General features: G+C 49.7%; 1 pseudogene; it reads left to right on the plus strand.

The window, feature by feature from the left end:
• Positions 1 to 24,043, plus strand: part of LOC129846565 (centrosomal protein of 89 kDa-like) — a 59,883-nt pseudogene that overhangs the window by 21,653 nt on the left and 14,187 nt on the right.

Below are 24,043 nucleotides of genomic sequence, written 5' to 3' on the forward strand. Positions count from 1 at the left end.
CCCTAGAGTCAGTCAGGACACAGTCATCCTTAGAGTCAGTCAGGACACAGTCATCCTTAGAGTCAGGACACAGTCATCCCTAGAGTCAGTCAGGACACAGTCATCCCTAGAGTCAGTCAGGACACAGTCATCCCTAGAGTCAGTCAGGACACAGTCATCCCTAGAGTCAGTCGGGACACAGTCATCCCTAGAGTCAGTCGGGACACAGTCATCCCTAGAGTCAGTCGGGACACAGTCATCCCTAGAGTCAGTCGGGACACAGTCATCCCTAGAGTCAGTCGGGACACAGTCATCCTTAGAGTCAGTCGGGACACAGTCATCCCTAGAGTCAGTCGGGACACAGTCATCCCTAGAGTCAGTCGGGACACAGTCATCCCTAGAGTCAGTCGGGACACAGTCATCCCTAGAGTCAGTCGGGACACAGTCATCCCTAGAGTCAGTCGGGACACAGTCATCCCTAGAGTCAGTCGGGACACAGTCATCCCTAGAGTCAGTCAGGACACACAGTATTATATATCTGTGTTGTCAGGACCTCACAGTATTATATATCTGTGTTGTCAGGACCTCACAGTATTATATATCTGTGTTGTCAGGACCTCACAGTATTATATATCTGTGTTGTCAGGACCTCACAGTATTATATATCTGTGTTGTCAGGACCTCACAGTATTATATATCTGTGTTGTCAGGACCTCACAGTATTATATATCTGTGTTGTCAGGACCTCACAGTATTATATATCTGTGTTGTCAGGACCTCACAGTATTATATATCTGTGTTGTCAGGACCTCACAGTATTATATATCTGTGTTGTCAGGACCTCACAGTATTATATATCTGTGTTGTCAGGACCTCACAGTATTATATATCTGTGTTGTCAGGACCTCACAGTATTATATATCTGTGTTGTCAGGACCTCACAGTATTATATATCTGTGTTGTCTGGACCTCACAGTATTATGTATCTGTGTTGTCAGGACCTCACAGTATTATGTATCTGTGTTGTCAGGACCTCACAGTATTATGTATCTGTGTTGTCCGGACCTCGCAGTATTATGTATCTGTGTTGTCCGGACCTCGCAGTATTATGTATCTGTGTTGTCCGGACCTCGCAGTATTATATATCTGTGTTGTCCGGACCTCGCAGTATTATATATCTGTGTTGTCAGGACCTCACAGTATTATATATCTGTGTTGTCTGGACCTCACAGTATTATATATCTGTGTTGCCTGGACCTCACAGTATTATATATCTGTGTTGCCTGGACCTCACAGTATTATATATCTGTGTTGCCTGGACCTCACAGTATTATATATCTGTGTTGTCTGGACCTCACAGTATTATATATCTGTGTTGCCTGGACCTCACAGTATTATATATCTGTGTTGTCAGGACCTCACAGTATTATATATCTGTGTTGTCTGGACCTCACAGTATTATATATCTGTGTTGTCAGGACCTCACAGTATTATATATCTGTGTTGTCTGGACCTCACAGTATTATGTATCTGTGTTGTCCGGACCTCGCAGTATTATGTATCTGTGTTGTCCGGACCTCGCAGTATTATGTATCTGTGTTGTCCGGACCTCGCAGTATTATATATCTGTGTTGTCCGGACCTCGCAGTATTATATATCTGTGTTGTCAGGACCTCACAGTATTATATATCTGTGTTGTCTGGACCTCACAGTATTATATATCTGTGTTGCCTGGACCTCACAGTATTATATATCTGTGTTGTCAGGACCTCACAGTATTATATATCTGTGTTGTCTGGACCTCACAGTATTATGTATCTGTGTTGTCAGGACCTCACAGTATTATATTTCTGTGTTGTCTGGACCTCACAGTATTATATATCTGTGTTGCCTGGACCTCACAGTATTATATATCTGTGTTGTCAGGACCTGACAGTATTTATGTTCTCATCAACTATTTCTTTCCTTTTCCTCTTTGCTTTCTGTCATTGTGTGTATCTGTGTTTCTCTGTCTGTGTGTCTCTGTGTGTGTGTCATTGTTTTTCTCTGTCATTGTGTATGTCTCTCTGTCTGTCTGTGTGTCTGTCTGTGTTTCTCTGTCTGTGTGTGTCTTTGTGTCTCTGTCTGTGTGTCTCTGTCTGTGTGTCTCTGTCTGTGTGTCTCTGTCTGTGTGTCATTGTTTTCCTCTGTCATTGTGTATGTCTCTCTGTCTGTCTGTGTGTCTGTCTGTGTTTCTCTGTCTGTGTGTCTCTGTCTGTGTGTCTCTGTCTGTGTGTCTCTGTCTGTGTGTCTCTGTCTGTGTTTCTCTGTCTGTGTGTCTCTGTCTGTGTGTGTTGTGTCTTGCTGTGCTGTGCACCTTGCCACACTCAGAGGCCAGCAGTGCCTACAGAGAGGTTGTGGACATGCAGAAGGAGATGGTCCGGTCTTTAACGTAGCAGAACCAGGCCCTGGGGGCAGACAGGAGGGTGCTGGAGCAGAGGTGTACAGAACAGAGCCTGCAGCTGCAGAGGAGCCACCACAGGGTCCGGAGTCTGGAGCAGGAACTCAGCAAGGCCTCTGTCCCTACAGCAGGTGGGGTGGATACTAGGGGGTGAGGGGGCAAGAGGGGAGAGGACCTAAGGTGGGGTGGAAGGGAGGGACAAGGAGAGAAGGGAGAGAACTGGTGAGGGGAGAGACCTGGGGAGGGGAAAGGGGAGGGGAGAGAGCAAAGGAAGGGAGGGGAGGGGGGAGACGGGACCATGAGAGACGGGGGTCGTGAGAGACGGAGGGGGAGACAGGGGACCATGAGAGACAGGAGGGGAGAGACGGGGGCCGTGAGAGACGGGGTGGGAGTAGGGGAGGGGGAGACAGGGGCCGTGAGAGACGGGGTGGGAGTAGGGGAGGGGGAGACAGGGGCCGTGAGAGACGGGAGGGGAGTAGGGGAGGGGGAGACAGGGGCCGTGAGAGACGGGGTGGGAGTAGGGGACGGGGAGACAGGGGCCGTGAGAGACGGGAGGGGAGTAGGGGAGGGGGAGACAGGGGCCGTGAGAGACGGGAGGGGAGTAGGGGAGGGGGAGACAGGGGACCATGAGAGACGGGGGGGAGAGACGGGGGAGTAGGGTAGGGGGGAGACAGGGGACCTACAACCCGGCTATGGAAGCCAGCTCTCATGATTTCTCAGTTTGTTATCAACTGGATCTCTGGATGTAACCTGGATAATAGGTGTTCTGCATTGTACTTCCTGTGTGGACCAGACACTGACTGTAGCTCCCCCTGCAGGTGAGCAGGCAGAACTGCTGAGTCTGAGGCAGCAAGCCCAGGAGCTGGTCGACGAGAACGATAGCCTGAAGATGACCGTCCATCGCCTCAACGTGGAGCTCAGCCGGTACCAGACACGCTTCAGACCCCTGGGAAAAGAAGAGGTAACTATACCTATTTGTATCAGACTCACATTTTTATTTTTTTTATTTCACCTTTATTTAACCAGGTAGGCTAGTTGAGAAGTTCTCATTTACAACTGCGACCTGGCCAAGATAAAGCAAAGCAGTTCGACACAAACAACAACACAGAGTTACACATGGAGTAAACAAACATACAGTCAATAATACAGTAGAAAAAAGTCTTTATACAATGTGAGCAAATGAGGTGAGATAAGGGAGGTAAGGCAATAAATAGGCCATGGTGGCGAGGTAAATACAATATAGCAATTAAACACTGGAATGATAGATGTGCAGAAGATGAGTGTGCAAGTAGAGATACTGGGGTGCAAAGGAGCAAAATAAATAAAGATAAAGATAAGGTAAATAAATAAATACAGTTTGGGGATGACGTAGTTGTTTGGGCTAAATTATAGATGGGCTATGTACAGGTGCATTAATCTGTGAGCTGCTCTGACAGCTGGTGCTTAAAGCTAGTGAGGGAGATAAGTGTTTCCAGTTTCAGAGATTTTTGCAGTTCTTTCCAGTCATTGGCAGCAGAGAACTGGAAGGAAAGGCGGCCAAAAGTGGTGTTGGCTTTGGGGGTGACCAGTGAAATATACCTGCTGGAGCGCGTAATGCGGGTGGGTGCTGCTATGGTGACCAGTGAGCTGAGAGAAGACGGGGCTTTACCAAGCAATTTGAGCTCAGGAGCATTCTATACCCTCCACAATCCATAAGGCTCTGGTCTAAAGTAGTGCTCTGGTCTAAAGTAGTGCTCTGGTCTGAAGTAGTGCTCTGGTCTGAAGTAGTGCTCTGGTCTGAAGTAGTGCTCTGGTCTGAAGTAGTGCTCTGGTCTAAAGTAGTGCTCTGGTCTGAAGTAGTGCTCTGGTCTGAAGTAGTGCTCTGGTCTGAAGTAGTGCTCTGGTCTAAAGTAGTGCTCTGGTCTGAAGTAGTGCTCTGGTCTGAAGTAGTGCTCTGAAGTAGTGCTCTGGTCTGAAGTAGTGCTCTGGTCTGAAGTAGTGCTCTGGTCTGAAGTAGTGCTCTGGTCTGAAGTAGTGCTCTGGTCTGAAGTAGTGCTCTGGTCTGAAGTAGTGCTCTGGTCTAAAGTAGTGCTCTGGTCTAAAGTAGTGCTCTGGTCTAAAGTAGTGCTCTGGTCTGAAGTAGTGCTCTGGTCTGAAGTAGTGCTCTGGTCTAAAGTAGTGCTCCCTGTCATACGGCTCTGGTCTAAAGTAGTGCTCTGGTCTAAAGTAGTGCTCTGGTCTAAAGTAGTGCTCTGGTCTGAAGTAGTGCTCTGGTCTGAAGTAGTGCTCTGGTCTGAAGTAGTGCTCTGGTCTAAAGTAGTGCTCTGGTCTGAAGTAGTGCTCTGGTCTGAAGTAGTGCTCTGGTCTGAAGTAGTGTTCTGGTCTAAAGTAGTGCTCCCTGTCATACGGCTCTGGTCTAAAGTAGTGCTCTGGTCTAAAGTAGTGCTCTGGTCTAAAGTAGTGCTCTGGTCTGAAGTAGTGCTCTGGTCTGAAGTAGTGCTCTGGTCTGAAGTAGTGCTCTGGTCTAAAGTAGTGCTCTGGTCTGAAGTAGTGCTCTGGTCTGAAGTAGTGCTCTGGTCTGAAGTAGTGTTCTGGTCTAAAGTAGTGCTCCCTGTCATACGGCTCTGGTCTAAAGTAGTGCTCTGGTCTGAAGTAGTGCTCTGGTCTGAAGTAGTGCTCTGGTCTAAAGTAGTGCTCTGGTCTAAAGTAGTGCTCTGGTCTGAAGTAGTGCTCTGGTCTAAAGTAGTGCTCTGGTCTAAAGTAGTGCTCTGGTCTGAAGTAGTGCTCTGGTCTGAAGTAGTGCTCTGGTCTAAAGTAGTGCTCTGGTCTAAAGTAGTGCTCTGGTCTAAAGTAGTGCTCTGGTCTAAAGTAGTGCTCTGGTCTGAAGTAGTGCTCTGGTCTGAAGTAGTGCTCTGGTCTAAAGTAGTGCTCTGGTCTGAAGTAGTGCTCTGGTCTGAAGTAGTGCTCTGGTCTGAAGTAGTGCTCTGGTCTAAAGTAGTGCTCTGGTCTGAAGTAGTGCTCTGGTCTGAAGTAGTGCTCTGGTCTGAAGTAGTGCTCTGGTCTGAAGTAGTGCTCTGGTCTGAAGTAGTGCTCTGAAGTAGTGCTCTGGTCTGAAGTAGTGCTCTGGTCTGAAGTAGTGCTCTGGTCTGAAGTAGTGCTCTGGTCTGAAGTAGTGCTCTGGTCTGAAGTAGTGCTCTGGTCTAAAGTAGTGCTCTGGTCTAAAGTAGTGCTCTGGTCTGAAGTAGTGCTCTGGTCTGAAGTAGTGCTCTGGTCTGAAGTAGTGCTCTGGTCTAAAGTAGTGCTCCCTGTCATACGGCTCTGGTCTAAAGTAGTGCTCTGGTCTAAAGTAGTGCTCTGGTCTAAAGTAGTGCTCTGGTCTGAAGTAGTGCTCTGGTCTAAAGTAGTGCTCTGGTCTAAAGTAGTGCTCTGGTCTAAAGTAGTGCTCTGGTCTGAAGTAGTGCTCTGGTCTGAAGTAGTGCTCTGGTCTGAAGTAGTGCTCTGGTCTGAAGTAGTGCTCTGGTCTAAAGTAGTGCTCTGGTCTAAAGTAGTGCTCTGGTCTAAAGTAGTGCTCTGGTCTAAAGTAGTGCTCTGGTCTAAAGTAGTGCTCTGGTCTGAAGTAGTGCTCTGGTCTGAAGTAGTGCTCTGGTCTGAAGTAGTGCTCTGGTCTGAAGTAGTGCTCTGGTCTGAAGTAGTGCTCTGGTCTAAAGTAGTGCTCTGGTCTGAAGTAGTGCTCTGGTCTGAAGTAGTGCTCTGGTCTGAAGTAGTGCTCTGGTCTAAAGTAGTGCTCCCTGTCATACGGCTCTGGTCTAAAGTAGTGCTCTGGTCTAAAGTAGTGCTCCCTGTCATACGGCTCTGGTCTAAAGTAGTGCTCTGGTCTAAAGTAGTGCTCTGGTCTAAAGTAGTGCTCTGGTCTAAAGTAGTGCTCTGGTCTGAAGTAGTGCTCTGGTCTGAAGTAGTGCTCTGGTCTAAAGTAGTGCTCCCTGTCATACGGCTCTGGTCTAAAGTAGTGCTCTGGTCTAAAGTAGTGCTCTGGTCTAAAGTAGTGCTCTGGTCTGAAGTAGTGCTCTGGTCTTGCTCTGGTCTGAAGTATTGCTCTGGTCTAAAGTAGTGCTCTGGTCTAAAGTAGTGCTCTGGTCTAAAGTAGTGCTCTGGTCTGAAGTAGTGCTCTGGTCTGAAGTAGTGCTCTGGTCATACGGCTCTGGTCTAAAGTAGTGCTCTGGTCTGAAGTAGTGCTCTGGTCTGAAGTAGTGCTCTGGTCTAAAGTAGTGCTCTGGTCATACGGCTCTGGTCTAAAGTAGTGCTCTGGTCTAAAGTAGTGCTCTGGTCTAAAGTAGTGCTCCCTGTCATACGGCTCTGGTCTAAAGTAGTGCTCTGGTCTAAAGTAGTGTTCTGGTAATGTAATAATAATGTTTTCCCTCCATGTCTTTCAGAGCTCCAGGACCCATGGCCTTCCACTTAAAGGATCTGCTCCACCCTGGCTGGTCAGTCACTCAGACATTCTCATGGATTCCTCCTCTAGAAACATTGGCATTGTCTTCTGCTATGTATACCAGTGAATTATGAGCCCGATCCTTAGCTATCCATGGTGATCCCTAGCTATCCCTGGCGATCCCTAGCTATCCCTGGCGATCCCTAGCTATCCCTGGCGATCCCTAGCTATTACTGGCGATCCCTGGCGATCCCTAGCTATTCCTAGCTATCCCTGGTGATCCCTAGCGATCCCTAGCTATCCCTGGCGATCCCAGGCTATCCCTGGCGATCCCTAGCTATCCCTGGCGATCCCTAGCTATCCCTGGCGATCCCTAGCTATCCCTGGCGATCCTTAGCTATCCCTGGCAATCCCTAGCTATCCCTGGCGATCCCTAGCTATCCCTAGCGATCCCTGGCGACCCTTAGCGATCCCTGGCGATCCTTAGAGCTGAGACACCCCACTAGCGTTTGCTGGCCGAAAATACTTAGCACCTCTGAATGTAATTTGCGAACCGATTGCTATCCTTAGCAATCCTTCAGAGACAACCGACGACATGAGACGAGATTAGATAAAACCAGCTAGTTTTAGAATATTGTGTTGTACGACAGCGGACTAAAGACGGGACCTTCAGATCAAGGAGACGAGACGTGCAGCTGAGACCATTTCCACGATAACGGTGCCTCTACATCGACGTGATGAAACTTTGAAACAGAGTTTGCTACTTTGTTGTAGAAAGTTGCTGCAACAAACAAGTATCATGAAATAGGTGCACCAGTAACAGTGTGAACTTTATGACTTGTCAGATGAATATCAGCAAGCTAGGCTAGCTATGTGCCGCAGAAAAGGTAGGTAGATCTCTGTTTGGATAGCTAGCTAGCTGCTCGGCTGTGTTCAGAACGTTAGCTCACTGGCTTCTGATTGGCTAAATGGATCCGTCTCGTCTCAAGACTTTTTAGCTAAAGGTATGTGACCTGTTGAATCTCGGAAACTCCAGCCGTCGACATGAGACGTTTTAAAACCGGACCGTTTGAGATCAAACAAACTTGGTTCTAAAACTCCTTCAGACCGTCGCGTTGTCTCATCTTATCTGAACTGGACTTTTAAGTCTCGCACTTTTCGCACCGAATGTGGATCTAGCGTTCGTCTGCCGTTCAATTCAGAGCGTTGTGTTTTTAGGGACCGCTCACTGTAGACATCTGACTGCCAACATTTTTCACGCGATTCTACATGTAAAATCGGTGCGCACTTGGTTCGCAAATTAGGTTCAAAGGTCCTAAGTACTATCGGCCAGAAAATACTATTAGTATGTCTGAGCCTTTAGCGATCTTTAGCGTTCCTTAGTGTTCCTCAGTGGTTCCCGGACACAGATTGAGATTCTCCATTGAGTTTGCTTGTCAGTCCACGATGAGGCTGAATCTGTCCTGGAAACCAGCGCTGGGTGTGATGAGGCTGAATCTGTGTCCTGGAAACCAGCGCTGGGTGTGATGAGGCTGGATCTGTCCTAGAAACCAGCGCTGGGTGTGATGAGGCTGGATCTGTCCTAGAAACCAGCGCTGGGTGTGATGAGGCTGAATCTGTGTCCTGGAAACCAGCGCTGGGTGTGATGAGGCTGGATCTGTCCTGGAAACCAGCGCTGGGTGTGATGAGGCTGGATCTGTCCTTGAAACCAGCGCTGGGTGTGATGAGGCTGAATCTGTCCTGGAAACCAGCGCTGGGTGTGATGAGGCTGGATCTGTCCTAGAAACCAGCGCTGGGTGTGATGAGGCTGAATCTGTGTCCTGGAAACCAGCGCTGGGTGTGATGAGGCTGGATCTGTCCTGGAAACCAGCGCTGGGTGTGATGAGGCTGGATCTGTCCTAGAAACCAGCGCTGGGTGTGATGAGGCTGAATCTGTCCTGGAAACCAGCGCTGGGTGTGATGAGGCTGAATCTGTCCTGGAAACCAGCGCTGGGTGTGATGAGGCTGAATCTGTCCTGGAAACCAGCGCTGGGTGTGATGAGGCTGAATCTGTCCTGGAAACCAGCGCTGGGTGTGATGAGGCTGGATCTGTCCTGGAAACCAGCGCTGGGTGTGATGAGGCTGAATCTGTCCTGGAAACCAGCGCTGGGTGTGATGAGGCTGGATCTGTGTCCTGGAAACCAGCGCTGGGTGTGATGAGGCTGAATCTGTGTCCTAGAAACCAGCGCTGGGTGTGATGAGGCTGAATCTGTCCTGGAAACCAGCGCTGGGTGTGATGAGGCTGAATCTGTCTTAGAAACCAGCGCTGGTTGTGATGAGGCTGGATCTGTCCTAGAAACCAGCGCTGGGTGTGATGAGGCTGAATCTGTGTCCTGGAAACCAGCGCTGGGTGTGATGAGGCTGAATCTGTCCTGGAAACCAGCGCTGGGTGTGATGAGGCTGGATCTGTCCTAGAAACCAGCGCTGGTTGTGATGAGGCTGGATCTGTCCTAGAAACCAGCGCTGGGTGTGATGAGGCTGAATCTGTCCTGGAAACCAGTGCTGGGTGTGATGAGGCTGAATCTGTCCTGGAAACCAGCGCTGGGTGTGATGAGGCTGGATCTGTCTTAGAAACCAGCGCTGGTTGTGATGAGGCTGGATCTGTCCTAGAAACCAGCGCTGGGTGTGATGAGGCTGAATCTGTGTCCTGGAAACCAGCGCTGGGTGTGATGAGGCTGAATCTGTCCTGGAAACCAGCGCTGGGTGTGATGAGGCTGGATCTGTCCTGGAAACCAGCGCTGGGTGTGATGAGGCTGAATCTGTGTCCTGGAAACCAGCGCTGGGTGTGATGAGGCTGAATCTGTGTCCTGGAAACCAGCGCTGGGTGTGATGAGGCTGGATCTGTCCTAGAAACCAGCGCTGGGTGTGATGAGGCTGGATCTGTCCTAGAAACCAGCGCTGGGTGTGATGAGGCTGAATCTGTCCTGGAAACCAGCGCTGGGTGTGATGAGGCTGAATCTGTCCTGGAAACCAGTGCTGGGTGTGATGAGGCTGAATCTGTGTCCTGGAAACCAGCGCTGGGTGTGATGAGGCTGAATCTGTCTTAGAAACCAGCGCTGGTTGTGATGAGGCTGGATCTGTCCTAGAAACCAGCGCTGGGTGTGATGAGGCTGAATCTGTGTCCTGGAAACCAGCGCTGGGTGTGATGAGGCTGAATCTGTCCTGGAAACCAGCGCTGGGTGTGATGAGGCTGGATCTGTCCTAGAAACCAGCGCTGGTTGTGATGAGGCTGGATCTGTCCTAGAAACCAGCGCTGGGTGTGATGAGGCTGAATCTGTGTCCTGGAAACCAGCGCTGGGTGTGATGAGGCTGGATCTGTGTCCTGGAAACCAGCGCTGGGTGTGATGAGGCTGAATCTGTGTTCTGGAAACCAGCGCTGGGTGTGATGAGGCTGGATCTGTCCTAGAAACCAGCGCTGGGTGTGATGAGGCTGAATCTGTCCTGGAAACCAGCGCTGGGTGTGATGAGGCTGGATCTGTCCTGGAAACCAGCGCTGGGTGTGATGAGGCTGAATCTGTGTCCTAGAAACCAGCGCTGGGTGTGATGAGGCTGAATCTGTCCTGGAAACCAGCGCTGGGTGTGATGAGGCTGAATCTGTGTCCTGGAAACCAACGCTGGGTGTGATGAGGCTGAATCTGTCCTGGAAACCAGCGCTGGGTGTGATGAGGCTGAATCTGTGTCCTGGAAACCAGCGCTGGGTGTGATGAGGCTGAATCTGTCCTAGAAACCAGGGTGTGACGTCTAAACTCTAACGTCTGTTTCGATCCATTCTGTCTTTCAGCTGGACATGAAGTATTTATCTCCATTGTTGCTGGCTTATGAAGACCGGCTCACTGAGGAAGATGGTCTCCTGCAGGCCTCGGAGGTAAGAAAGTGTGTGTGTGTGTGTGTGTGTGTGTGTGTGTGTGCGTACATGTTTCTTTGTGTGTTTTGTATTAGTTTCACCTTGTTATCCTCTTGTTAATAACTTTATGCTTTTCAAATGTGTTATGGTCTATTTAAAAGAGAAACACAAGAGACTTAAGAGCCAATGAAAACACATCATGCTCAGCCAGTATATTAAAGTGTGGGGTGAAGACATCCAATGAAAATGAGTTAAACTGCTAGAGGCCTGGTCTACCCAGGCTCTGGTTGAGATGGGCTCAACTATGTCCCACTAAACTGATAGAGGCCTGGTCTACCCAGGCTCTGGTTGAGATGGGCTCAACTATGTCCCACTAAACTGATAGAGGCCTGGTCTACCCAGACTCTGGTTGAGATGGGCTCAACTATGTCCCACTAAACTGATAGAGGCCTGGTCTACCCAGGCTCTGGTTGAGATGGGCTCAACTATGTCCCACTAAACTGATAGAGGCCTGGTCTACCCAGGCTCTGGTTGAGATGGGCTCAACTCTGTCCCACTAAACTGATAGAGGCCTGGTCTACCCAGGCCCTGGTTAAGATGGGCTCAACTATGTCCCACTAAACTGATAGAGGCCTGGTCTACCCAGACTCTGGTTGAGATGGGCTCAACTATGTCCCACTAAACTGATAGAGGCCTGGTCTACCCAGACTCTGGTTGAGATGGGCTCAACTATGTCCCACTAAACTGATAGAGGCCTGGTCTACCCAGACTCTGGTTGAGATGGGCTCAACTATGTCCCACTAAACTGATAGAGGCCTGGTCTACCCAGACTCTGGTTGAGATGGGCTCAACTATGTCCCACTAAACTGATAGAGGCCTGGTCTACCCAGGCTCTGGTTGAGATGGGCTCAACTATGTCCCACTAAACTGAGAGAGAGAGGCCTGGTCTACCCAGGATCTGGTTGAGATGGCCTCAACTATGTCCCACTAAACTGATAGAGGCCTGGTCTACCCAGACTCTGGTTGAGATGGGCTCAACTATGTCCCACTAAACTGATAGAGGCCTGGTCTACCCAGGCTCTGGTTGAGATGGGCTCAACTATGTCCCACTAAACTGATAGAGGCCTGGTCTACCCAGGCTCTGGTTGAGATGGGCTCAACTATGTCCCACTAAACTGATAGAGGCCTGGTCTACCCAGACTCTGGTTGAGATGGGCTCAACTATGTCCCACTAAACTGATAGAGGCCTGGTCTACCCAGGCTCTGGTTGAGATGGGCTCCACTATGTCCCACTAAACTGATAGAGGCCTGGTCTACCCAGGCTCTGGTTGAGATGGGCTCAACTATGTCCCACTAAACTGATAGAGGCCTGGTCTACCCAGACTCTGGTTGAGATGGGCTCAACTATGTCCCACTAAACTGATAGAGGCCTGGTCTACCCAGGCTCTGGTTGAGATGGGCTCCACTATGTCCCACTAAACTGATAGAGGCCTGGTCTACCCAGACTCTGGTTGAGATGGGCTCAACTATGTCCCACTAAACTGATAGAGGCCTGGTCTACCCAGACTCTGGTTGAGATGGGCTCAACTATGTCCCACTAAACTGATAGAGGCCTGGTCTACCCAGGCTCTGGTTGAGATGGGCTCAACTATGTCCCACTAAACTGATAGAGGCCTGGTCTACCCAGACTCTGGTTGAGATGGGCTCAACTATGTCCCACTAAACTGATAGAGGCCTGGTCTACCCAGGCTCTGGTTGAGATGGGCTCAACTATGTCCCACTAAACTGATAGAGGCCTGGTCTACCCAGGCTCTGGTTGAGATGGGCTCAACTATGTCCCACTAAACTGATAGAGGCCTGGTCTACCCAGGCTCTGGTTGAGATGGGCTCAATTATGTCCCACTAAACTGATAGAGGCCTGGTCTACCCAGACTCTGGTTGAGATGGGCTCAACTATGTCCCACTAAACTGATAGAGAGAGGCCTGGTCTACCCAGGCTCTGGTTGAGATGGGCTCAACTATGTCCCACTAAACTGATAGAGGCCTGGTCTACCCAGGCTCTGGTTGAGATGGCCTCAACTATGTCCCACTAAACTGATAGAGGCCTGGTCTACCCAGGCTCTGGTTGAGATGGCCTCGACTATGTCCCACTAAACTGATAGAGGCCTGGTCTACCCAGGCTCTGGTTGAGATGGGCTCAACTATGTCCCACTAAACTGATAGAGGCCTGGTCTACCCAGACTCTGGTTGAGATGGGCTCCACTATGTCCCACTAAACTGATAGAGGCCTGGTCTACCCAGGCTCTGGTTGAGATGGGCTCAACTATGTCCCACTAAACTGATAGAGGCCTGGTCTACCCAGACTCTGGTTGAGATGGGCTCCACTATGTCCCACTAAACTGATAGAGGCCTGGTCTACCCAGGCTCTGGTTGAGATGGGCTCAACTATGTCCCACTAAACTGATAGAGGCCTGGTCTACCCAGACCCTGGTTGAGATGGACTCAACTATGTCCCACTAAACTGATAGAGGCCTGGTCTACCCAGGCTCTGGTTGAGATGGCCTCAACTATGTCCCACTAAACTGATAGAGGCCTGGTCTACCCAGGCTCTGGTTGAGATGGGCTCAACTATGTCCCACTAAACTGATAGAGGCCTGGTCTACCCAGGCTCTGGTTGAGATGGGCTCAACTATGTCCCACTAAACTGATAGAGGCCTGGTCTACCCAGGCTCTGGTTGAGATGGCCTCAACTATGTCCCACTAAACTGATAGAGGCCTGGTCTACCCAGGCTCTGGTTGAGATGGGCTCAACTATGTCCCACTAAACTGATAGAGGCCTGGTCTACCCAGACTCTGGTTGAGATGGGCTCAACTATGTCCCACTAAACTGATAGAGGCCTGGTCTACCCAGGCTCTGGTTGAGATGGCCTCAACTATGTCCCACTAAACTGATAGAGGCCTGGTCTACCCAGACTCTGGTTGAGATGGGCTCAACTATGTCCCACTAAACTGAGAGAGAGAGGCCTGGTCTACCCAGGATCTGGTTGAGATGGGCTCAACTATGTCCCACTAAACTGATAGAGGCCTGGTCTACCCAGACTCTGGTTGAGATGGGCTCAACTATGTCTCACTAAACTGATAGAGGCCTGGTCTACCCAGGCTCTGGTTGAGATGGGCTCCACTATGTCCCACTAAACTGATAGAGGCCTGGTCTACCCAGGCTCTGGTTGAGATGGGCTCAACTATGTCCCACTAAACTGATAGAGGCCTGGTCTACCCAGGCTCTGGTTGAGATGGGCTCAACTATGTCCCACTAAACTGATAGAGGCCTGGTCTACCCAGGCTCTGGTTGAGATTGGACTCAACTATGTCCCACTAAACTGATAGAGGCCTGGTCTACCCAGGCTCTGGTTGAGATGGGCTCAACTATGTCCCACTAAACTGATAGAGGCCTGGTCTACCCAGGCTCTGGTTGAGATGGGCTCAACTATGTCCCACTAAACTGATAGGGGCCTGGTCTACCCAGACTCTGGTTGAGATGGGCTCAACTATGTCCCACTAAACTGATAGAGGCCTGGTCTACCCAGGCTCTGGTTGAGATGGGCTCAACTATGTCCCACTAAACTGATAGAGGCCTGGTCTACCCAGGCTCTGGTTGAGATGGGCTCAACTATGTCCCACTAAACTGATAGAGGCCTGGTCTACCCAGGCTCTGGTTGAGATGGACTAAACTATGTCCCACTAAACTGATAGAGGCCTGGTCTACCCAGGCTCTGGTTGAGATGGGCTCAACTATGTCCCACTAAACTGATAGAGGCCTGGTCTACCCAGACTCTGGTTGAGATGGGCTCAACTATGTCCCACTAAACTGATAGAGGCCTGGTCTACCCAGGCTCTGGTTGAGATGGCCTCCACTATGTCCCACTAAACTGAGAGAGGCCTGGTCTACCCAGACTCTGGTTGAGATGGGCTCAACTATGTCCCACTAAACTGTTAAACGTATTTGAAGAGAAGAGAAAAACACAACTCCTCTTGGCTGAACTGATAGAGGCCTGGTCTCCTCTTGGCTGAACTGATATAGGCCTGGTCTCCTCTTGGCTGAACTGATAGAGGCCTGGTCTCCTCTTGGCTGAACTGATAGAGGCCTGGTCTCCTCTTGGCTGAACTGATAGAGGCCTGGTCTCCTCTTGGCTGAACTGATAGAGGCCTGGTCTCCTCTTGGCTGAACTGATAGAGGCCTGGTCTCCTCTTGGCTGAACTGATAGAGGCCTGGTCTCCTCTTGGCTGAACTGATAGAGGCCTGGTCTCCTCTTGGCTGAACTGATAGAGGCCTGGTCTCCTCTTGGCTGAACTGATATAGGCCTGGTCTCCTCTTGGCTGAACTGATAGAGGCCTGGTCTCCTCTTGGCTGAACTGATAGAGGCCTGGTCTCCTCTTGGCTGAACTGATAGAGGCCTGGTCTCCTCTTGGCTGAACTGATAGAGGCCTGGTCTCCTCTTGGCTGAACTGATAGAGGCCTGGTCTCCTCTTGGCTGAACTGATAGAGGCCTGGTCTCCTCTTGGCTGGCCATTTTTCACTTAGTTGGTGTCCCAAACTAAGTGATTTACCGTCCATTTGGAGGGCAAATCTGACCATAACTCTATCATCCTGATTCCTGATTATAAGCCAAATTTAAAGCAGGAAACACCAGTGACTCGGTCTGTTAGGATAGCTGCTAGACTGAACTCTGAGACCTGTCCAGGTAGTGTTTGTTATCCAGGGTAATTGATTGATTGATTGATTGGTTGTGTCTAGGAGGAGTTGAGAAGGTTCCGGGTCCGTGTGGAGGAGGTGGTGCAGGAGAACCAGAAACTACACCAGGACCTGAAACAGACAGGAGGAGTCAGCCACAAGGAGTGGTGAGTACTGTGTCTGTCTGTATGAGTCAGCCACAAGGAGTGGTGAGTACTGTCTCTCTGTCTGGATGAGTCAGCCACAAGGAGTGGTGAGTACTGTCTCTCTGTCAGGAGGAGTCAGCCACAAGGAGTGGTGAGTACTGTGTCTGTCTGTCTGGATGAGTCAGCCACAAGGAGTGGTGAGTACTGTGTCTGTCTGTCAGGAGGAATCAGCCACAAAGAGTGGTGAGTACTGTCTCTCTGTCTGGAGGAGTCAGCCACAAGGAGTGGTGAGTACTGTGTCTCTGTCTGGAGGAGTCAGCCACAAGGAGTGGTGAGTACTGTGTCTGTCTGTATGAGTCAGCCACAAGGAGTGGTGAGTACTGTGTCTCTGTCTGGAGGAGTCAGCCACAAGGAGTGGTGAGTACTGTGTCTCTCTGTCAGGAGGAGTCAGCCACAAGGAGTGGTGAGTACTGTCTCTGTCAGGAGGAGTCAGCCACAAGGAGTGGTGAGTACTGTCTCTGTCAGGAGGAGTCAGCCACAAGGAGTGGTGAGTACTGTGTCTCTCTGTCAGGAGGAGTCAGCCACAAGGAGTGGTGAGTACTGTCTCTGTCAGGAGGAGTCAGCCACAAGGAGTGGTGAGTACTGTGTCTCTCTGTCTGGAGGAGTCAGCCACAAGGAGTGGTGAGTACTGTGTCTCTCTGTCAGGAGGAGTCAGCCACAAGGAGTGGTGAGTACTGTGTCTCTCTGTCAGGAGGAGTCAGCCACAAGGAGTGGTGAGTACTGTCTCTGTCAGGAGGAGTCAGCCACAAGGAGTGGTGAGTACTGTGTCTGTCTCTCTGTCTGTCACTGTGTGTGTCTGGTTGTCTGTTTGTCTGTCTGTCTCTTTGTGTGTGTGTGAGAAAGAGGAGACACTGTCTTGACACTTTTCTCTCCCCCCTCCTCTCCTCCCTCTTCTCTCCCCCCTCCTCTCCTCCCTCTTCTCTCCCCCCTCCTCTATTCCCCCCCCCCCTCCCTCCCCAGGAGGCAGCTCCAGGAGCAGGCCCGTCTGGTACTTCAGGAGAACCAGGTCCTGATAGAGCAGCTGGAGGTGCAGCATACTAAGGCTAAGGACAGTCATGGGAGACATTTGACTGAAGGTAGGGAGGGACACCAGTAATCACCCCTGAGCCTCCCTCTACTCTCCCCCATCCTCCCTCTCCCCCCCCCCCCCCTGAAGGTAGGGAGGGACACCAGTAATCACCCCTGAGCCTCCCTCTCCTCTCCTCTCCCCCCTCCTCTCCTCCCTCCCCCCCCCTGAAGGTAGGGAGGGACACCAGTAATCACCCCTGAGCCTCCCTCTCCTCTCCCCCCTCCTCTCCTCCCCCCCCCCCCCCCCCCTGAAGGTAGGGAGGGACACCAGTAATCACCCCTGAGCCTCCCTCTTCTCTCCCCCCTCCTCTCCTCCCTCTCCCCCCCCCCCCCCCCCTGAAGGTAGGGAGGGACACCAGTAATCACCCCTGAGCCTCCCTCTCCTCTCCCCCCTCCTCTCCTCCCTCTCCCCCCCCCTGAAGGTAGGGAGGGACACCAGTAATCACCCCTGAGCCTCCCTCTTTCAGATTCTACTATAGAAACTAGTTACATTCTGTTTCTACGTTCTACACATTCATATTAATGCTGTATCAAACCCTGCTGGAGGTGAATGGTAGAGTTTTTCACCCTGCTGGAGGTGTCTGGTAGAAGTCTTCACCCTGCTGGAGGTGTCTGGTAGAAGTCTTCACCCTGCTGGAGGTGTCTGGTAGAAGTCTTCACCCTGCTGGAGGTGTCTGGTAGAAGTCTTCACCCTGCTGGAGGTGTCTGGTAGAAGTCTTCACCCTGCTGGAGGTGTCTGGTAGAAGTCTTCACCCTGCTGGAGGTGTCTGGTAGAAGTCTTCACCCTGCTGGAGGTGTCTGGTAGAAGTCTTCACCCTGCTGGAGGTGTCTGGTAGAAGTCTTCACCCTGCTGGAGGTGTCTGGTAGAAGTATTCACCCTGCTGGAGGTGTCTGGTAGAAGTCTTCACCCTGCTGGAGGTGTCTGGTAGAAGTCTTCACCCTGCTGGAGGTGTCTGGTAGAAGTCTTCACCCTGCTGGAGGTGTCTGGTAGAAGTATTCACCCTGCTGGAGGTGTCTGGTAGAAGTCTTCACCCCGCTGGAGGTGTCTGGTAGAAGTCTTCACCCTGCTGGAGGTGTATGGTAGAAGTCTTCACCCCGCTGGAGGTGTCTGGTAGAAGTCTTCACCCTGCTGGAGGTGTCTGGTAGAAGTCTTCACCCTGCTGGAGGTGTCTGGTAGAAGTCTTCACCCTGCTGGAGGTGTATGGTAGAAGTCTTCACCCCGCTGGAGGTGTCTGGTAGAAGTCTTCACCCTGCTGGAGGTGTCTGGTAGAAGTCTTCACCCTGCTGGAGGTGTCTGGTAGAAGTCTTCACCCTGCTGGAGGTGAATGGTAGAAGTCTTCACCCTGCTGGAGGTGTCTGGTAGAAGTCTTCACCCTGCTGGAGGTGTATGGTAGAAGTCTTCACCCTGCTGGAGGTGTCTGGTAGAAGTCTTCACCCTGCTGGAGGTGTCTGGTAGGAGTCTTCACCCTGCTGGAGGTGTATGGTAGAAGTCTTCACCCTGCTGGAGGTGTATGGTTGAAGTTTTCACCCCGCTGGAGGTGAATGGTAGAAGTATTCACCCCGCTGGAGGTGAATGGTAGAAGGATTCACCCCGCTGGAGGTGTGTGGTAGAAGTATTCACCCTGCTGGAGGTGTCTGGTAGAAGTCTTCACCCCGCTGGAGGTGTCTGGTAGAAGTCTTCACCCCGCTGGAGGTGTCTGGTAGAAGTCTTCACCCCGCTGGAGGTGTGTGGTAGAAGTATTCACCCTGCTGGAGGTGAGTGGTAGAAGTCTTCACCCCGCTGGAGGTGAATGGTAGAAGTCTTCACCCTGCTGGAGGTAAATGGTAGAAGTCTTCACCCTGCTGGAGGTGAATGGTAGAAGTCTTCACCCTGCTGGAGGTGAATGGTAGAAGTCTTCACGCTGCTGGAGGTGAATGGTAGAAGTCTTCACCCTGCTGGAGGTGAATGGTAGAAGTCTTCACCCTGCTGGAGGTGAATGGTAGAAGTCTTCAGAGTTGAAAGTTATCTCCATGAACTGTTCTCCCTCCCTCCATCTCTCCTCTCCTCCCCCCTCCATCTCTCCTCCCTCCCTCCATCCCTCTCCCTCTCTCTCCCCTCCTCCCTCATTCCTCTCCTCCCTCCCTCCCTCCTCTCCTCCCTCCTCTCCTCCCCCCTCTCCTCCCTCCCTCCCTCCTCTCCTCTCCTCCCTCCTCTCCAGTCTCTAAGGTGTGTAAGCAGCTGATGTTGCTGGAGGCAGAGAAGCAGCGGCTGGAGGGGGAGCTGGAGGTAACGAGGAGAGAGCTCCACACTCTGCAGACAGATCACCTCCAGGCACGGTGCAGTCTGGAGAATGCTGTCAGCTGGGACGAACACCACGCCATCGCCACCAAACTCAAACGGTAGCTAGTTATAATACACTAACTCAGACCGCAGATAGATACTGACAGACTCAGACAGCAGATAGATACTGACTGACTCAAACAGCAGATAGATACTGACTGACTCAGACAGCAGATAGATACTGACTCAGACAGCAGATAGATACTGACTCAGACCGCAGATAGATACTGACAGACTCAAACAGCAGATAGATACTGACTGACTCAAACAGCAGATAGATACTGACTGACTCAGACAGCAGATAGATACTGACTCAGACAGCAGATAGATACTGACTCAAACAGCAGATAGATACTGACAGACTCAAACAGCAGATAGATACTGACTCAGACAGCAGATAGATACTGACTGACTCAGACAGCAGATATATACTGACTGACTCAAACAGCAGATAGATACTGACAGACTCAGACAGCAGATAGATACTGACTGACTCAGACAGCAGATAGATACTGACTGACTCAAACAGCAGATAGATACTGACTGACTCAAACAGCAGATAGATACTGACTGACTCAGACAGCAGATAGATACTGACTGACTCAAACAGCAGATAGATACTGACTGACTCAAACAGCAGATAGATACTGACTGACTCAAACAGCAGATAGGTACTGACTGACTCAAACAGCAGATAGATACTGACTGACTCAAACAGCAGATAGATACTGACTGACTCAAACAGCAGATAGGTACTGACTGACTCAAACAGCAGATAGATACTGACTGACTCAAACAGCAGATAGATACTGACTGACTCAAACAGCAGATAGATACTGACTGACTCAAACAGCAGATAGATACTGACTGACTCAAACAGCAGATAGATACTGACTGACTCAAACAGCAGATAGATACTGACTGACTCAAACAGCAGATAGATACTGACTGACTCAAACAGCAGATAGATACTGACTGACTCAAACAGCAGATAGATACTGACTGACTCAAACAGCAGATAGATACTGACTGACTCAGACAGCAGATAGATACTGACTGACTCAAACAGCAGATAGATACTGACTGACTCAAACAGCAGATAGATACTGACTGACTCAAACAGCAGATAGATACTGACTGACTCAAACAGCAGATAGATACTGACTGACTCAGACAGCAGATAGATACTGACTGACTCAAACAGCAGATAGATACTGACTGACTCAAACAGCAGATAGATACTGACTGACTCAAACAGCAGATAGATACTGACTGACTCAAACAGCAGATAGATACTGACTCAGACAGCAAATAGATACTGACTGACTCAAACAGCAGATAGATACTGACTGACTCAAACAGCAGATAGATACTGACAGACTCAAACAGCAGATGGATACTGACTGACTCAAACAGCAGATGGATACTGACTGACTCAAACAGCAGATAGATACTGACTGACTCAAACAGCAGATAGATACTGACAGTAACAAACAGCAGATAGATACTGACTGACTCAGACAGCAGATAGATACTGACTGACTCAAACAGCAGATAGATACTGACTGACTCAGACAGCAGATAGATACTGACTGACTCAAACAGCAGATAGATACTGACAGACTCAAACAGCAGATAGATACTGACTGACTCAAACAGCAGATAGATACTGACTGACTCAAACAGCAGATAGATACTGACTGACTCAAACAGCAGATAGATACTGACTGACTCAAACGGCAGATAGATACTGACTGACTCAAACAGCAGATAGATACTGACTGACTCAGACAGCAGATAGATACTGACTGACTCAAACAGCAGATAGATACTGACTGACTCAAACAGCAGATAGATACTGACTGACTCAAACAGCAGATAGATACTGACTGACTCAAACAGCAGATAGATACTGACTCAGACAGCAAATAGATACTGACTGACTCAAACAGCAGATAGATACTGACTGACTCAAACAGCAGATAGATACTGACAGACTCAAACAGCAGATGGATACTGACTGACTCAAACAGCAGATGGATACTGACTGACTCAAACAGCAGATAGATACTGACTGACTCAAACAGCAGATAGATACTGACAGTAACAAACAGCAGATAGATACTGACTGACTCAGACAGCAGATAGATACTGACTGACTCAAACAGCAGATAGATACTGACTGACTCAGACAGCAGATAGATACTGACTGACTCAAACAGCAGATAGATACTGACAGACTCAAACAGCAGATAGATACTGACTGACTCAAACAGCAGATAGATACTGACTGACTCAAACAGCAGATAGATACTGACTGACTCAAACAGCAGATAGATACTGACAGACTCAAACAGCAGATAGATACTGACTGACTCAAACAGCAGATAGATACTGACTGACTCAAACAGCAGATAGATACTGACTGACTCAAACAGCAGATAGATACTGACTGACTCAAACGGCAGATAGATACTGACTGACTCAAACGGCAGATAGATACTGACAGACTCAAACGGCAGATAGATACTGACTGACTCAAACGGCAGATAGATACTGACAGACTCAAACGGCAGATAGATACTGACAGACTCAAACGGTAACTAGTTGTAAATACACTGACTCAAACAGTGACCAGTTTCCCAGTCCCTGCTGGTGAAAAACATCCCCACAGCATGATGGTGTTCCCGGGATGATCAGAGGTGTTGGGTTTGCACCAGACATAGCGTTTTCCTTGATGGCCAAAAAGTTAAATTTTAGTCTCATCTGACCAGAGTAACTTCTTCCATATGTTTGTGAGTCTCCCACATGCCTTTTGGCGAACACCAAACGTGTTTGCTTATTTTTTTCTTAAAGCAATGGCTTTTTTCTGGCCAGTCTTCCGTAAAGTCCAGCTCTGTGGAGTGTATGGCTCAAAGTGGTCCTATGGACAGATACTCCAATCTCCGCTGTGGAGCTTTGCAGCTCCTTCAGGGTTATCTTTGGTCTCTTTGTTGCCTCTATGATTAATGCCCTCCTTGCCTGGTTTGTGAGTTTTGGTGGGCGGCCCTCTCTTGGCAGGTTAGTTGTGGTGACATATTCTTTCCATTGGTTAATAATGGATTTAATGGTGCTCCGTGGGATTTTCAAAGTTTCAGATATAATTTTATAACCCTGATCTGTACTTCTCCACAATTTGTCCCTGACCTGTTGGGAGAGCTCCTTGGTCTTCATGGTGCCGCTTGCTTGGTGGTGTTGCAGACTCTGGGGCCTTTCAGAACAGGTGTAAATATACCGAGATCATGTGACACTTAGATTGCACACAGGTTGACAATATTTAACTAATTATGTGACTTCTGAAGGTAATTGGTTGCACCAGATCTTATTTAGGGGCTTCATAGCAAAGGGGGTGAATACATATGCACGCACCACTTTTCCATTTTTTTGAAACAATTCTTTTTTTTTTGCACTTGACTAATTTGGACTATTTTGTGTATGTCCATTACATGAAATTCAAATAAAAATCCATTTTAATTACAGGTTGTAATGCAGCAAGGCACTGTATCGCACAGAGACAGTATATGACATGCTGTCAGAAGTTCCTTTTCACACCAGTACCTACAGCTGGACAGACAGATCACATGACTGTGCTGCTGGACAGACAGATCACATGACTATTCTGCTGGACAGACAGATCACATGACTATTCTGCTGGACAGACAGATCACATGACTATTCTGCTGGACAGACAGATCACATGACTGTTCTGCTGGACAGACAGATCACATGACTATTCTGCTGGACAGACAGATCACATGACTATTCTGCTGGACAGACAGATCACATGACTGTTCTGCTGGACAGACAGATCACATGACTATTCTGCTGGACAGACAGATCACATGACTGTTCTGCTGGACGGACTCCTGTCCTAGTTTCTGCTGGACAGACTCCTGTCCTAGTTTCTCCTGGACAGTCTCCTGTCCTAGTTTCTGCTGGACAGACTCCTGTCCTAGTTTCTGCTGGACGGACTCCTGTCCTAGTTTCTGCTGGACAGACTCCTGTCCTAGTTTCTGCTGGACAGACTCCTGTCCTAGTTTCTGCTGGACAGACTCCTGTCCTAGTTTCTGCTGGACAGACTCCTGTCCTAGTTTCTGCTGGACAGACTCCTGTCCTAGTTTCTGCTGGACAGACTCCTGTCCTAGTTTCTGCTGGACAGACTCCTGTCCTAGTTTCTGCTGGACAGACTCCTGTCCTAGTTTCTGCTGGACAGACTCCTGTCCTAGTTTCTGCTGGACAGACTCCTGTCCTAGTTTCTGCTGGACAGACTCCTGTCCTAGTTTCTGCTGGACAGACTCCTGTCCTAGTTTCTGCTGGACAGACTCCTGTCCTAGTTTCTGCTGGACAGACTCCTGTCCTAGTTTCTGCTGGACAGACTCCTGTCCTAGTTTCTGCTGGACAGACTCCTGTCCTAGTTTCTGCTGGACAGACTCCTGTCCTAGTTTCTGCTGGACAGACTCCTGTCCTAGTTTCTGCTGGACAGACTCCTGTCCTAGTTTCTGCTGGACAGACTCCTGTCCTAGTTTCTGCTGGACAGACTCCTGTCCTAGTTTCTGCTGGACAGACTCCTGTCCTAGTTTCTGCTGGACAGACTCCTGTCCTAGTTTCTGCTGGACAGACTCCTGTCCTAGTTTCTGCTGGACAGACTCCTGTCCTAGTTTCTGCTGGACAGACTCCTGTCCTAGTTTCTGCTGGACGGACTCCTGTCCTAGTTTCTGCTGGACGGACTCCTGTCCTAGTTTCTGCTGGACGGACTCCTGTCCTAGTTTCTGCTGGACGGACTCCTGTCCTAGTTTCTGCTGGACAGACTCCTGTCCTAGTTTCTGCTCTTAGATAAATGACTGCACCTTGTAAGTGTTTTTATACCGAGACGAGACGGTCTCCTTCAAAACGTGTAATTCATCAGAGAAGTCCCAGCTATGTTCTAAGGAAGCCTGTATGTTTTCCTCATAGTGTTGAAGAGCTTTA

Source organism: Salvelinus fontinalis, unplaced genomic scaffold, assembly GCF_029448725.1.
Source record: "Salvelinus fontinalis isolate EN_2023a unplaced genomic scaffold, ASM2944872v1 scaffold_0587, whole genome shotgun sequence".
Taxonomy (NCBI): domain Eukaryota; kingdom Metazoa; phylum Chordata; class Actinopteri; order Salmoniformes; family Salmonidae; genus Salvelinus; species Salvelinus fontinalis.